Genomic DNA, 13,878 nt, shown 5'->3' on the forward strand with positions numbered 1-13,878 from the left:
TCATAAGTCATTGTTAATCACACAAGTTTCCTATGGATATGTGAACATCTACAACATTGGGGGCGGGGATTTAACTGAGAGTTTCCACCCATACTAAACAGGGCTGGAATTTCTGAGTTATATTTTAACAATTACAGTCAACTTGTTCAAGTGTTTTGATGCACTTTGATGGGTGCCATTTTGTTTTGCAGCAGATGTGAATGATATGATTGGTGGAATCTGACTGCTCAGTAGGAGGGTCATAGAAAGGACATAACTACTATAAACAGCTGGATCAAGCATCAGGATTCTAGGTTCTTCACTAACTGAACTTTTGTAGTTACTTTATTCCCTTGCTTCAGGAGGATGGATTGATGTACAAAGGTTTTAAGTCATGCACATTTTTGCCCTCTTTACAAGTCATGGAAAAAGCATAAAAGATGTCAGACAATGTACTTATATTTGAGTGATTTTTATGTGATGTGAAGTCAAGCCTAATTTATTCTCACAGCATGTGATATAGAGATGTATATACCTCTATATGTACACATACAGATATAAAAATGATCGGGGATACTGTAGGCAGTAACAATAGTAGTTAGTACATTGAATGATCTAATATGTGTGCATGAGGATATACAGGTTTACATGTATATGTTTGTAATATATTTTTTGTAGAAATTCTTTTGGTAAGTATTGTGTAGATATTATGATGTTTAATTGTATTTTGGAAGATGTTGATTTCTGAGGAAATTTGAGGTAGGACATGAGATATGGATCATCACTTGTTATCTTAATACATATTGTATTGATTCTCTTCTTTACTCATATTGTACCATCGACCAGTTTCTAAGGGAAAGGATGATTATCAAATCTATATTGGTTTAGGCTCCATCTGAGGTTTACTGGCTGTGAAAACAGGCATTTTTTCAATGACATCTAACTGCGTAGAGATATAATATTAGAAACCTTTTGGAGGTCATCTCTTGTGTCCAGTCTTGATAATGTTTGTCCATGAGGATTGTTTTCACTATATACTTCACTACTAGATGCTGGTAAATAATTGTGATATCTCTGTATACCGGTATTCTAACCCCCTGGAGCAACTTTCACAAAGCAGCCTTTACTAAGGTTAACATTAACTCCCATTCTTTAACATTGCACTAAGGTTACCTCAGTGATGTACGATTACTTTGGTGCTTTGTCCTATAGCATGGTCTTACCAGAAGTTAAGAGTGGAACATTATGACTACTAGTATACTCATACTGCGGCTAATGTGTTGATACACTACAATCACAGCTTCTTTGGTGAAAGTAAATCTTATGTCCAATGAAATATCTTTTTATTTTTATGATCATAACTTGTTGGTATCTTTCAAGTTTACCATGAACCATAAACTCCAAACTTTATTGCTTATCTTTGAATATACCCTTTCAATGTTCTGTATGCATTCCTTCACATGACAACTTGTCAAAACCGCTCACTCCAGATGTACATTATAAGATTGTTTGAATGAACAGTTTGTAACAAAAGTTGCAAGTGTCCGTCCATTCGCATTCCTTTTGTATCATTGTGAAAACAACTAACAGACTTTTTTCAACCTTCAGCTTGTGATACACTGAATGTTTAAAAAAACTCAAACAAAACCATGTCTATGGTATGTTCAAAACGCAAAAACATTATAAGAAAGTGGCGCCAACAATGTCGCTAATTACAAAAAAACTCCAAGTTCATCTTCATCAAGACTAGATTCAGATAGTCAGGGTGTTGTCTTTGAGCATCGGAATGGCTGAATAGGTTTCAAGTGGACCTCATTGCCTTACCAAATGTCCTTCATCTTTCATAACATTCCAAGTTTCATTCAGAGTTTTGAATTCTTACCCAATCAATATTGCTTGACTATTTTTGATCATTCAGAGTTTGATTTCTTCATCATATAATGTTGTTGAAAAGTATGAATACTTCAGTTGGTCTCACAGTGTCTTCCTATTGGCTGTCAAACAATGGATATTGTCACAGAAACAAAAGTCATTTGTGTTTGCTGTCACCCAGGCTTCAGATAGACCTCATTGTCAGACCAAATGTCCTTCATTTCACATGACTGGAGTACCCAAGTGGTTAAAGTATTCATCATCCCGAAGGTCTAGGTTCTAATCCACACTTGCATGAACCCATTGTGCACGTTGTAGGTCCTGCCATGCTGTGTAATATTGTTAAAGGCTGTCAAACTTCTAACACTTCTAACATCTTCATGATGCACATGCTTTCATTTTATGAGCATCATGTTTATTACATCATTATCCATGTGACAAGAAACACAAGTTCCAACTGTTGCATAAATACTTGTTTTTTTCTGGGGAAGTGACAGAACATTTGTAGTGTTACATTTTTTTATTGTTTGTTTTTCCATCACAGGAAATGGTATGCAATAATCTCAACCACATGCAAAAATTGATAAGCAATAAGTAATAAGTGTTTGTATATTGGCGTTGTATGTATAAAGATAAGTGTTGAAGCAGGAGGCGAGGTTTTCAGTGGTGGTGATGACACCAGATTGGTATGTGGATGTGGTGAGGAAAGCCAATCTGCCAACTCCAGGCTATCTCCAAGGTATGAGAGAAGAGCATCCTGCCTGTTTCCCACGGTGAGGCCGATCAACCGGGTGTGATTCACCCACACACAATGCTAGCCATGTCCCCCCACACAGCGCACGCACATGCATGTGTTCAAGCAAAGGGCTTCCTGTGTTGACTTAGGTAGCCAGTCTGATGATATACATGACAGATAAGCTGGCAGAACTCATCTGCCGTAACACAAGAAGTGTCCTGTCACAGATGTGGAGTCAGCACTATTGGTGCGAAACCCATCACCTCACCTCTTCATGTCAGTGGCCTAGAGGTTAAAGCATTTTCTTGTCACACTGAAGACCTGGGTTGGAGTTCCACATGGGTACAGTGTGTGAAGCCCATTTCTGGTGTTCCCAGCCATGATATTGCAGGAATATTGCTAAAACTGTAAAAGCAGTGTAAAACTGAACTCACTCACTCACTCATCTGTCAGGTTTGCATCTCAGTTTGTTACATGTCTGATTGACATGCTACTGCATGGACCAATGCTCCATCTGTCTATCACACCCATCAAGATCTGGGTTAGAATGTGCTTCTCATGAGAGGTGACTAGCAGGATCAGGTGGTCAGACTTGCTGACTTGGTTGACACATGCCATTGTATCCCCAATTGGGTAGACTGATGTTCATTGGATTGCATTGTCCAGACTTGAATATTGACAGACCGCCATCATGGAATATTTATGAGTGAAGTGTGGAAATAAACTCACTCACTCACTCACTCACTCACTCACTCACTCACTCACTCACCCTATCAATCTCTTGCTCACCTTTTCAATCACTCATTCTTTCAATCACTTGCTGACACATGCCGTCTCCCAGACCTTTTTTACCAACTTGAGAAACTATTCACTCATCTGTCTGGCCTGGTGGTTGTGGTGGCTACGTTTACAGAAACAAAGCCTGGGTTTTATTCTGGATGTTTAAGTGTGACTGCATCAATTTCCTTATCAAACTCGTGTCTGATGACGTGCAATAGAACAGCTTGTATATTTCTAAACTCCCAGAATGGTGATACAGACTATAAAGCGTTACAAAAAGCTGTATGCCTCTTCATTGCATAACATGTAAATGACTCGTCAAAGTGTATGTGCTCTAGACTTGCAGCATAAAAAAATAAAGTTCTAAAACCTTGTTTGAAGACTTTCTTCAATGAGATTAGAAAGACCTTGGAAGTCTCTGATTGTTTCTGCATATGAACACTTTTCTGAACAGACATCTTTTTCCATCTCAGTGTTTTAAATGTGTGCCATTGTCCTAGGCTTGGCAAATTTGATACATTATTTAAATATTATGTTGATTGGTATTTCTTTGAACAACTTCAGTTTAGTTTCTTTTCTGCATGAAATACCCTTACCAAGAAGTTCCAGAGTGTGTGGAGATATGACCTCATCAGTCATTTGTGACGAGCACAAAAATGCTATGGAGAATATGATTTTATGTTTCATTTGAAATCTAAGTGTACCTTTGTTGATTATCAGTTGCCTATGTATGTTAGAAGAGCTGTGTAATGTTTTTTGTTGTTCTCCTGACAATCCAGTTACTTTCGCCACAGTATATTTGTTGTACAATTTCATGCTATTAAGGTTGACAGTTGCTGTGCAAATACAATCATTGGGGTTACATTATTTGGCCGATTTGTCATTTGTTTCCTGTTTACTGTTTGGCCACAGAAATGAAACATTTATGCATGCTTACTGCGGTAGTTGATTCTGTAAGACTTCCAATTCTGCTTCATTTGATTTCTTCTGAATTTAGAATTTTGAAAGTCTCTATTCATAGATTATTATTGATAATTCTATGTATAAGTTCTTAATTCAATGTTCTTGAAAAGTATGAATCCTGGAATTGGTCTCACAGTATTTCTTTGTTGACTGTCAAACACTGGAATTTGTCAGAGGAGTAAATCAGTTTTGTGTTAGGTGTCACACAGGGGATGAAATAATTCATTGTTTAGACTGTCACTGAATGTATTGAACAATATGAGCTCCATTTACACTGAAACACAGCCCCAATGAGATGGAAGATTCAGACTTATAACATTTGCTTTGGTTCTAACACTGCTTGAGTGATTATCAATTAAATTCATAGCCTACAAACATCAGATAAAGGTTTAAGTGACGGGTATATTTAGTGCCTCTCTTGCCAAGCTCTGTCTTCTGTCCTTAAGAATCTGGTTATATGTTTCTGTGGATGAATTGTGTACAGCAAATTAAGATAGAAACAGAATAAACCATGATAGTTTTACACTAAATAATTACATTGAAGTTGAAAAGTGTTTATCACTTTAACCTGAACTGATCAATGTCCTGCTCTCATCAAAATTTACTTTTCATTATTTTGAAAATGAATGAATTATTTCATGCCAGATTATATACCAAGTGGCATGAAAGTAGTGTTTTCTTATCAACATGTAAATTTCAGCAAACTCCTCTTCAAGAAGACAATTTTCTCTAAAAAAAACCTTCACAACAATCATAAAAGGTATGAATAGAGTCATTAAATTATTGTCTTAGTATAGAAGCACACACAAAATAATGGTCAAATGTTGAAACCCCCTTTAAGTTTACTAGCACCATATTTGTCTGAGATGAAAGTGCCACGAGTTATAGTGTAATTAAGTGAGGTCAACCAAACGTAGTGATGTATATATGTTGGTGATACAATTTGATGGCTGTATATGATAAAACACCTTAACACTACATTAGCCACGGACTTTCTTTCATATATAATGAAGTTAAGTGTACCGGAAAATTATTAAATTATTAATTTCTCGGAGGCCACAGTTTTCTTTGAAGCAATAGAGTATTAGTTTTATGGATTTCAACTTCTTAATTATGAGGAACATAATGTTTCAGTGTATATCCCTACTCCAGGTAAATGAAAGAGTTATAATATTGTCTGCAACACTGTGTTCCTCAAAATATTAGTAAGTGAATGAAGGAGTTTTGATATACTCTGCAACAGTGTGTTCCTGAAAATAAATAAGTGAAATGAAAGCATGATGATATACTCTGCAACAGTGTGTTCCTGAAAATAAATAAGTGAAATGAAGACGTTATGATATACTCTGCAACAGTGTGTTCCTCATAATAAATAAGTGAAATGAAGATGTTATGATATACTCTGCAACAGTGTGTTCCTCATAATAAATAAGTGAAATGAAGACGTTATGATATACTCTGCAACAGTGTGTTCCTCATAATACATAAGTGAAATGAAGACGTTATGATATACTCTGCAACAGTGTGTTGATCATGATAAATACGTGAATGCAGGAGTCGGGATATACTTTGTAACAGTGTGGGTTATGGTTATGAAGTTACCATGTTTGTTCAGACACTCTCTGAAATATTCAAGTTTCTTTCTTTGCTTTCATGACCTGAAGTGACACTAGACCTGGAAGCCTGTAAGTTTCCAACTTGCAAGATGAATATGAACTTGGATTTGCCATGTCAAAGAACTTTAGCTAACCTTGTTTTGTGATACTTATCAGTGTAGACTAGGCCCTGTTGGCAAAGGTGACAGTACTCAACCACAAGCGACTTAAGCTGCTTCATGTTCTAGGGCTTAGAATTGGGTAACCCGGACACCTTTGACAGGTGGGTAATTAGTTGGACTCTGGTACCTACCTCAATACCCGGACCTGTTACACAATGCAATATGTTATTCCTTCGTGGTCAAAAGGTCGTATTGTCTTTGAAAATTTAGACACAATTTACAGTCACTTCTCTTTACTATAATAAGATAATAAAAAATGGAAATCGTAGCCTTTGAGCTGAAGAATATATTACCATTTCTGACTAATCTGATGTCATGCATTATTATAGTGGGTGTTTGGGTAGGTTAGGGTAATAGGGGTTGGGTTCCTGGGCAGGAAATTTGAACCTGTCCCAGCGCTATCTTGTTACTTGTGGCATTCGACAGAGTGGTACATTTCTGCACCATTTCAGGCTTTCTTTCCACAAGAAGTTTGTTTGATGTGATGTGACTGAAATACTGGTTTCCAATCCTGACATGTCACTGGAATGTGGTTAAGGAAGGGAAGCAAATTGTGATACCAAACATTTTTGTACTATGATGCCAGGCAGTGTCAATCAGTCCCTGCTGTACAGATTCTGCTCATGTGCACATTGTGTGAAACCCATTCAGTGGAATAAAAGCCACTCACTCACTCACTCACCATTACACCTGTAAGCTCGCACTGCAGTATTTGTTTTTTAAGAGCTGGTATGATAACTTGGCAGTGCAGATGTTTGTATTGGTGATTTTCTTGCAGTTTTCTTCCTGGAACTTTGAAGTCTGAAATGAGATACTGTGTATATTTTTAGTTTTACAACTCTAGACTTCTTTTTGGAAATGGTGTTGTACTTGCATGTTAATAATCTTTGTAGAATGGTTTACTACTTGCTTACCAAGTTTACAATCTGACAGAGTGTATTATCTTCAACATAACAGATGCAGTGGAAAAAAAGTAATTTTTTTCTGTAATAGACATGCTTGGCAAGCAATGATTTACTAGCTGCAGAAAATATTCACTCAACTTGAGCTGTGAGACATGCAGTTCTTTGCCACACCCACCAGTGAGATGAGACATGGCATCAGTTTTCATGGTAAATGTCACTCCTGGTGCTATTAATGAGATGGTGTGTTTTGTTGTGTCTGACTCCTCCGCAGACTGTAGAGGGAGCCACTGACCTGTCTTCCCAGCAGTTGATTATCACCAGTGAGAAATGGGGCATGTTATGTGTTGCTTCGACTCCATACTCCCTGTAGTCATCAGCCGGTTCACGCAGAGCTGCTGCAGAACATGCACACAGATATTCACCTGATTGTTGGTCTGTTGTCTTGAAACAGAAGAAAAAGGTTACACACACCACTGAGAAATACAGTGGCTTACTGATCAGATGTTGTTGGAACATTTCCATTTTTTCTAGCTTGGAGTTTAATGAAGTACATCAGAAAGTTAACCATCTGTCTTGTGAATTCTGTTGTTGAAATATTTTTAATTATTTTTCTTTTTGATAACTTTAGCTGTTCTGGAATTGATAGTTGATTGTTTTTATTCCAGTGTGTTTATCTGGTAGAGTGCATCTCCGGGTGAGACCTGAGTACTAATACTGTGTCTTAATTCATTTGAGAGTATATTTGTGGAAAATGTGGGAAATATCCCAAGGTCAATGTTTACTGTAAAGCAGTCATATGTTTGACCTCCTGTTCCATGTCAGCTGCACCAGCACAATATCAACAGTATCAACTCCACTGCTTCTAGCATACCCTCAGCTGACAATATACCTCTGTTAAGCTTTGGGACCTAATACCCAGCATAGTGTCATATCTGTTCTGAATGCAGTTGTATATTGTGAGTCCCACTAACATGGTGGAGGTACTGTACAAAGGACCAAGCAGAAGTGGGAAGCTTTAAGGGTAGTGTGGGCACATGATGCTCACAACAATCGAGTTCTAGATTGGAGATGTTAGATTATTTACACCTGTGTACCCCCAGTGGATGGATTCTAGGGCAAGTTTAGTCTCCAGTGTTGTATAGGTCATCTAGAGAAGATTGAGATTTTTCAGTGAGTGGCTTGGATGGTTGTGTCATTCATACCTTAATGATATGGATTGTTGCTTACACTATTAACCACTAGTGTGCCTGGTCTAGACATGAGTAGTTAATGCTTCATCAATGCTGCTGGTAGATTCTGACTGTACTATATGCCAGAGTTCAGTCAGTCAGACTTGTAATTCTTTCAAAGGTTAGGCATGGCCAATGAAATAGTTACAGTAAATCAGTTCATGGACTCACATTCATTTGTCATAAAGAGTCTGTCACAGAGGCACTGTCATCAAACAATAAAGGCATAGGCTAGCTCATTCTATCAACCACTGGTATGGTGGTCCAAGACCAAAAACATTGCTGGCTGGCTGTATTGATGACACTGAATGGCATGATAGCAGAGTTCATTGTGAACATCAGGGAGCTTCAGTAGGACCTCACTCCATGCACCCAGAAGCACCCACTCATATGGATGAACATTTTGTGATTTTGTCACATTAGTTATTGTTATCTGACTGGTGCTAAAAAAAAAATTGGAGCTTATGCAGCATTAGTGACAAGTCTCATCCAAGCCTGTTTATCTTTGGCCTTCAGAGTGATTTTGCTAAAATGTGTCCAGTATAGCTGCCAGGTAATAATACATTCATGATCCCAGCAGGGATTGCAGGACCGGTGAGGTTCTCAGGTGTAACATGCATGTGAATTGTATCAAGCAGTCAGGTACAGTACTTGATTTTTTGGGTGTACCTCAACTCTTTGGAAGAATATTTTCTACCATTTTGTTTGCCCTAGACAACTGTCTGTATCAAAACCTTTCAAGAGTTCTACAATGAACATGGCCTGTATTTCCATCCTGCTCCTGATTACTGACGCAAGTCACAGACTGTGACTGAACTAGTGTTGATTTGCCTGGCTCCATGGATGTCATTCAGTGTGAGTCTTGCCATCATTATTGGCACAGGCAAATTGGAAAGTACTGCTGAGTCAGTCATGCATGATATACTTAGTCTTGACTGACTCAGACTGTCACTGACCATCAGAAATTCAGGCTTGGAGAATACAGTATATACCAAAACACTCCTTGGTCGACCTTTCCCTCAAAATCATCACACATCATTGTTGTCACCTACTACTACTACTACTACCACTACCACTACCACTACCACTACCACTACCACTACCACTACCACTACCACTACCACTACTACTACTACTACTCTTGTGTATATTCAAATGTTGTAGATCTAGTAGTATTATAAGATGTATTTACTCTCTTCACTGAGTGTGTAATTGCCAGCTTCAGTGTTGCGTAGGCCTTACATTGTCGTCAGCAGTGGCAAAGGAGGCAGCGGCCAGCCAGTGCTTGCTGGCCACCTCTATGCTAGGATCTCTCATCACACTGTTTTTTAGGTTAAGTGGCGATCAATAGTTGAATCCCGATCTGAAAATAGCACATTGAGCCTTGCAAGCGTCATTCACATTGACTGCCCTATTACGTCAAGCTTTGAGCTGAGTGGACGTTTACCAGCGGGAACTTTTTTTCCCTCCCTGATTCTAAATCAATATATTGCTACGATTTGTACTATAGTAGTAGGCAGTTTCAGCGAAAGCAAATGACTGAACCACGACGTATGCCATGTTTATCACCTTCTTTCCTTCTGCTATAGTGTTGTAATGCTTGTTTGTTCAGCATTCTCCCACTGTTCATCATAGTGTACAGCTGATAGTTGCCTTCCTATCACACTGCAGACGTGGGCTATAAGCCACAAGACTGTAACTGTACTGCTGAGAGGAGTTTGTCTTTAGGGGATGTGTGTGTTTTTATTTGCAGCAATGGGGGACGGATGCATACAAGAGTATGTCATGTCGTCTAGTATTTTCTGCTTATTACTTGCACCTTGGATGTGTGTGATCTGCAATCACAAAATATAACTGTTTGTGGTCCACTGTCAACTATAACCCTATCAGACCCTGTTCTTTTGAATGTTGCTCCTTGTGTAACTCGGATCATGCTAGCCTCTTGATTCACTCATAATTACTACTTGTTATCAACTGTCAACAGGAACCTCTACGCTAGCCTCTTGAGTTACTTATTTTACTGCTTGTGACCAGCTATAACCCAGAACCTCTGTGCTAGCCTCTTGACTCACTAATATTTCTACTGATGTTCCACTGTCAGCTAGAACCTCTATCGTAACCTCTTGAGTCACTTATGTCACTACTTGTGCTACTCTGTCAGCTGGAACTGCTGTGCTAGCCTCTTGACTCACTAATTTTACTACTTGTTTGCCACTGTCTGCTGGAACCTCTATACTAGCCCCTTGACTCACTGAGTATTAGCACTTGTGGTCCACTGTCAACTAGAACCTCTGTGGTAGCCTTTTGACTCACTGGTATTTCCACTTGTGGTCCATTGTCAGCTAGAACCTCTATGGTAGCTTTTTTACTCACTGGTATTACTCCACTGTCAGCTAGAACCTCTATGATAGCCTTTTGACTGACTGGTATTACTACTTGTGGTCCACTGTCAGCTAGAACCTCTATGGTAGCCTCTTGACTCACTGGTATTACTACTTGTGGTCCACTGTCAGCTAGAACCTCTATGGTAGCCTGTAGACTCTATTTATTGTGCAGCCTACTTCATCGTGTATACCGTGTCCTTGACTTGCAACTATTGCTACTTGTGGTCCTTGGGTCAAGACAACATTTAGGACCCACTGTTTTAATATTAGTTGACAGATAATAATTGTCTGCTGAATGGAGGAATTTCCTGTCAGTTGTTATACACTTTATCAATGTGTGAGCTAATATTGCTTTTAAAAGAACATGTTTTGGGGCACCTGCTGTAGCAGTTCTGGTAGGTATTAGGATCCTCAGTAGCAGGCTGAGTTCCCTATCCATGGAGTACTTCATGCATGTTGTAAGAGTCAGTAAAAAAGGATTAGGTGGCTGAGGTATTTGTCATAGTGCCTGCTTGGATGAAGACTGACACTGTAGTGGCTGTGGGACAGTGCCGTGTTAACTCTGCGGCTGTTGTCAACCCATGCTGATGTATTAAAGTTATGGTCACCTTAACTAGGATAGATTTGTGCATGTGGGTTCTTGGTACCAGAGAAAGCAATCTGAACACTTAAAGTTGATTGTAACACCTATACCTCAACGTAGACTTATGACTGTCGTATTGCTAAGGTAGTTTTGCATAATGCCACACAGGTTTCTAGTGAGTGAGTTTCTTATTGATAGTCATGTCAGCAATATTTCAGCCACAATGTGGCTAAAACAGGTCATACAATAATAAAATATCATATTATAGAGTCAGATCTGTTCACAAAGGACAGTAGAATTACTAGAATACTGAGGCTTCCAAGCTGGTGGGCTGTGTTGTTGTTGTAAGGCTCAGCTCATTGTATACCCACACCATGTAATCAAGAGAGTTGTTGTAGCTTGCTGGAAACAAAACATTTGGCAGTAGGATATTACCACATGTACTTCCCCATCTAATTGACACACTACTAAAACAAAACTGTCAGGGAATCAGAAATAAGTGGCATCACCTTACGTGCCATGATTAACTGTAAAGCCAAATGTGTTAAGTCAGTTATACTGGGGGTGTAATGACATGTATATCAAGGATGACATGAGCGTGTGTGAGTAGGTGCATGCAGGTAATAATGGCAGTTGTACCACCAACATTGGGGGAGGAATTGATCTGTAAATCACCTCACCTCTCTTGGTCTAAGATCTTATCATGAACCATGTTTCAAATCAGACTTGACTAAAACCCTTTCCACACATCTCCACATTCTTGAACCTTGGTGCCATTTTTTACTCTTACACTTCAACCATAACAATTCCAGTACTAGTTATTGTCTTGGAGGATGCAGTTTGCTGTACAGAGCCTAGATTTTCGAAACTCTCTTAGCCATACATTAACATGAACTTATGACTATCTTAGCACTAAGAGAGCTTCGAAAATATAGGCCCAGAGTTGCATTCCTTTGATATGACATGATCTGATGGTCATGGATTTGAATCCCAAATACTGTCTGGTTATGGGCAATTCACCTTCACATCATTTTGATTCTCTTTGGTGTCACCTTAGTGATAAATACTGGCAACGAAGGCTGCATTATTTTTCTTCAAAGTATTATTCCCTGCCAGCAGCCATTTGTATCGTTCATACTCATGTTAGTGGCTTCTTGTGACTGGCAACAGCATGTGTTATCTTAACTACCCCAGTATCCTTGGGCATTTTGAGAACAATAAAATCCTGGTTACTGTTGTGTTAAGACAGGTGGTGGAAACTGATGTTATATTAACTTGTCAGCTCATTTGTAACTGGTCAATGGACCTTGCATGATCATGAGTATTCTGTTATATGTGTATTTCCAATCTGATTTTTAGGAATTTTGTCTCATCAGTGTTTTCAATGATTTTCTTGGAAGGTTATGAAGAGGTGCTTGAAGGCGGGATATGATTTCTAAGTGATGGCCTTGTTCATGTGTCTTGTGACAACTGTACTATCTCCTATCAATGAATGTTGTTTTGGCTACCAGTTGTGTAATGAGTGAACACTATTACCTGTCCTGAAACAATATCTTTCGTTTAGGTCACCAGTTGTATGAGATTCTTATTCCACACTGTTAAGTGAACTGCTTGTTCCCCAGGTGATGTGGGCGAGGGTATATATATATATATATATATATTATATATAAAGAAAGAAAGTGATGAGAATACCAAGCGTACAGTTGTAGATATATAAGAAGTAGTTTCCGAAATAATAACACAACACAGATCTTCTACATGTTTCAGTCATGTATCTTCAGGGAGAAGTGATTTCAGTTGAACAGACCAAACAGATAGATATATATATTCATGTATATTTATGTTTACTAACACTGTAAATGTTTTCTTTAAATGTATTTATGACAAAGATGCCCTGACTTTTCTACTTATTGTTGCAGATTGCATATATTTTTTATGAGAAATGTTAACATTTTTTAACCTTCATAAGCATTACTTTTATTTCAAGTGATCATATCTGTTATTTTTGTGATGTACAAGCAGTAAATGTAATTCATGTGATACCCCTACACTGAGTGTGATGGCTCCTTATCATTTTGACATGCAGAGATCACCTTGACATGTCATACTCAGGGGCCGCTTTCCATTTCCTTGTTAACCCTTTCAACTGTTACAAACTTTCAGCACCATTTCACCAACGATTACAATTCACTTATACAGGATTCCCACAAGACCTGAAAAACCTGGGAATTTCACACCACATTTTCCATGGAGTTTGAAGAAATATTGATGAAATCATGGACTAATCCTGAGTTGTTTTATCGAACAAAACTGTATTACTTAACAGTACTACAAGGGCTATGCTAGCCATCTACATGTGTATCAAAATATATTAAAAGAGTAAAAGAAAAATTGCTACACTTTATATTATGTCATCGGTTTATAAAAAGGTGTGACTGAACAGCAGTAAGGGGAGATGGAAAATTTAAGAACCTTTTTTATGTCAGACACAGTAATGATATATGTTTAATGGTATCACTATACCTTAGGACATCTGATGAGCAGTCTGGAGGAAACAAAATTTGTTTTGAAAAAATATGGCTCTCACAAAAATGTTGAACCCCTTTTAGCTAGTCCATTACTCTACAAAATAGTACAAATAATTGTACAGAAGTACATGTCACCGCTTCT

The 13,878-nt window shown here is 38.3% G+C and overlaps 1 protein-coding gene across 1 annotated transcript in view; it reads left to right on the plus strand.

The window, feature by feature from the left end:
* The window catches only part of LOC137256598 (uncharacterized), an 89,441-nt gene that overhangs the window by 52,518 nt on the left and 23,045 nt on the right, over positions 1-13,878 (plus strand). The window lies entirely within an intron of this gene.

The sequence above is a fragment of the Haliotis asinina genome, chromosome 11 (genome assembly GCF_037392515.1).
Source record: "Haliotis asinina isolate JCU_RB_2024 chromosome 11, JCU_Hal_asi_v2, whole genome shotgun sequence".
In the NCBI taxonomy this organism is placed as follows: domain Eukaryota; kingdom Metazoa; phylum Mollusca; class Gastropoda; order Lepetellida; family Haliotidae; genus Haliotis; species Haliotis asinina.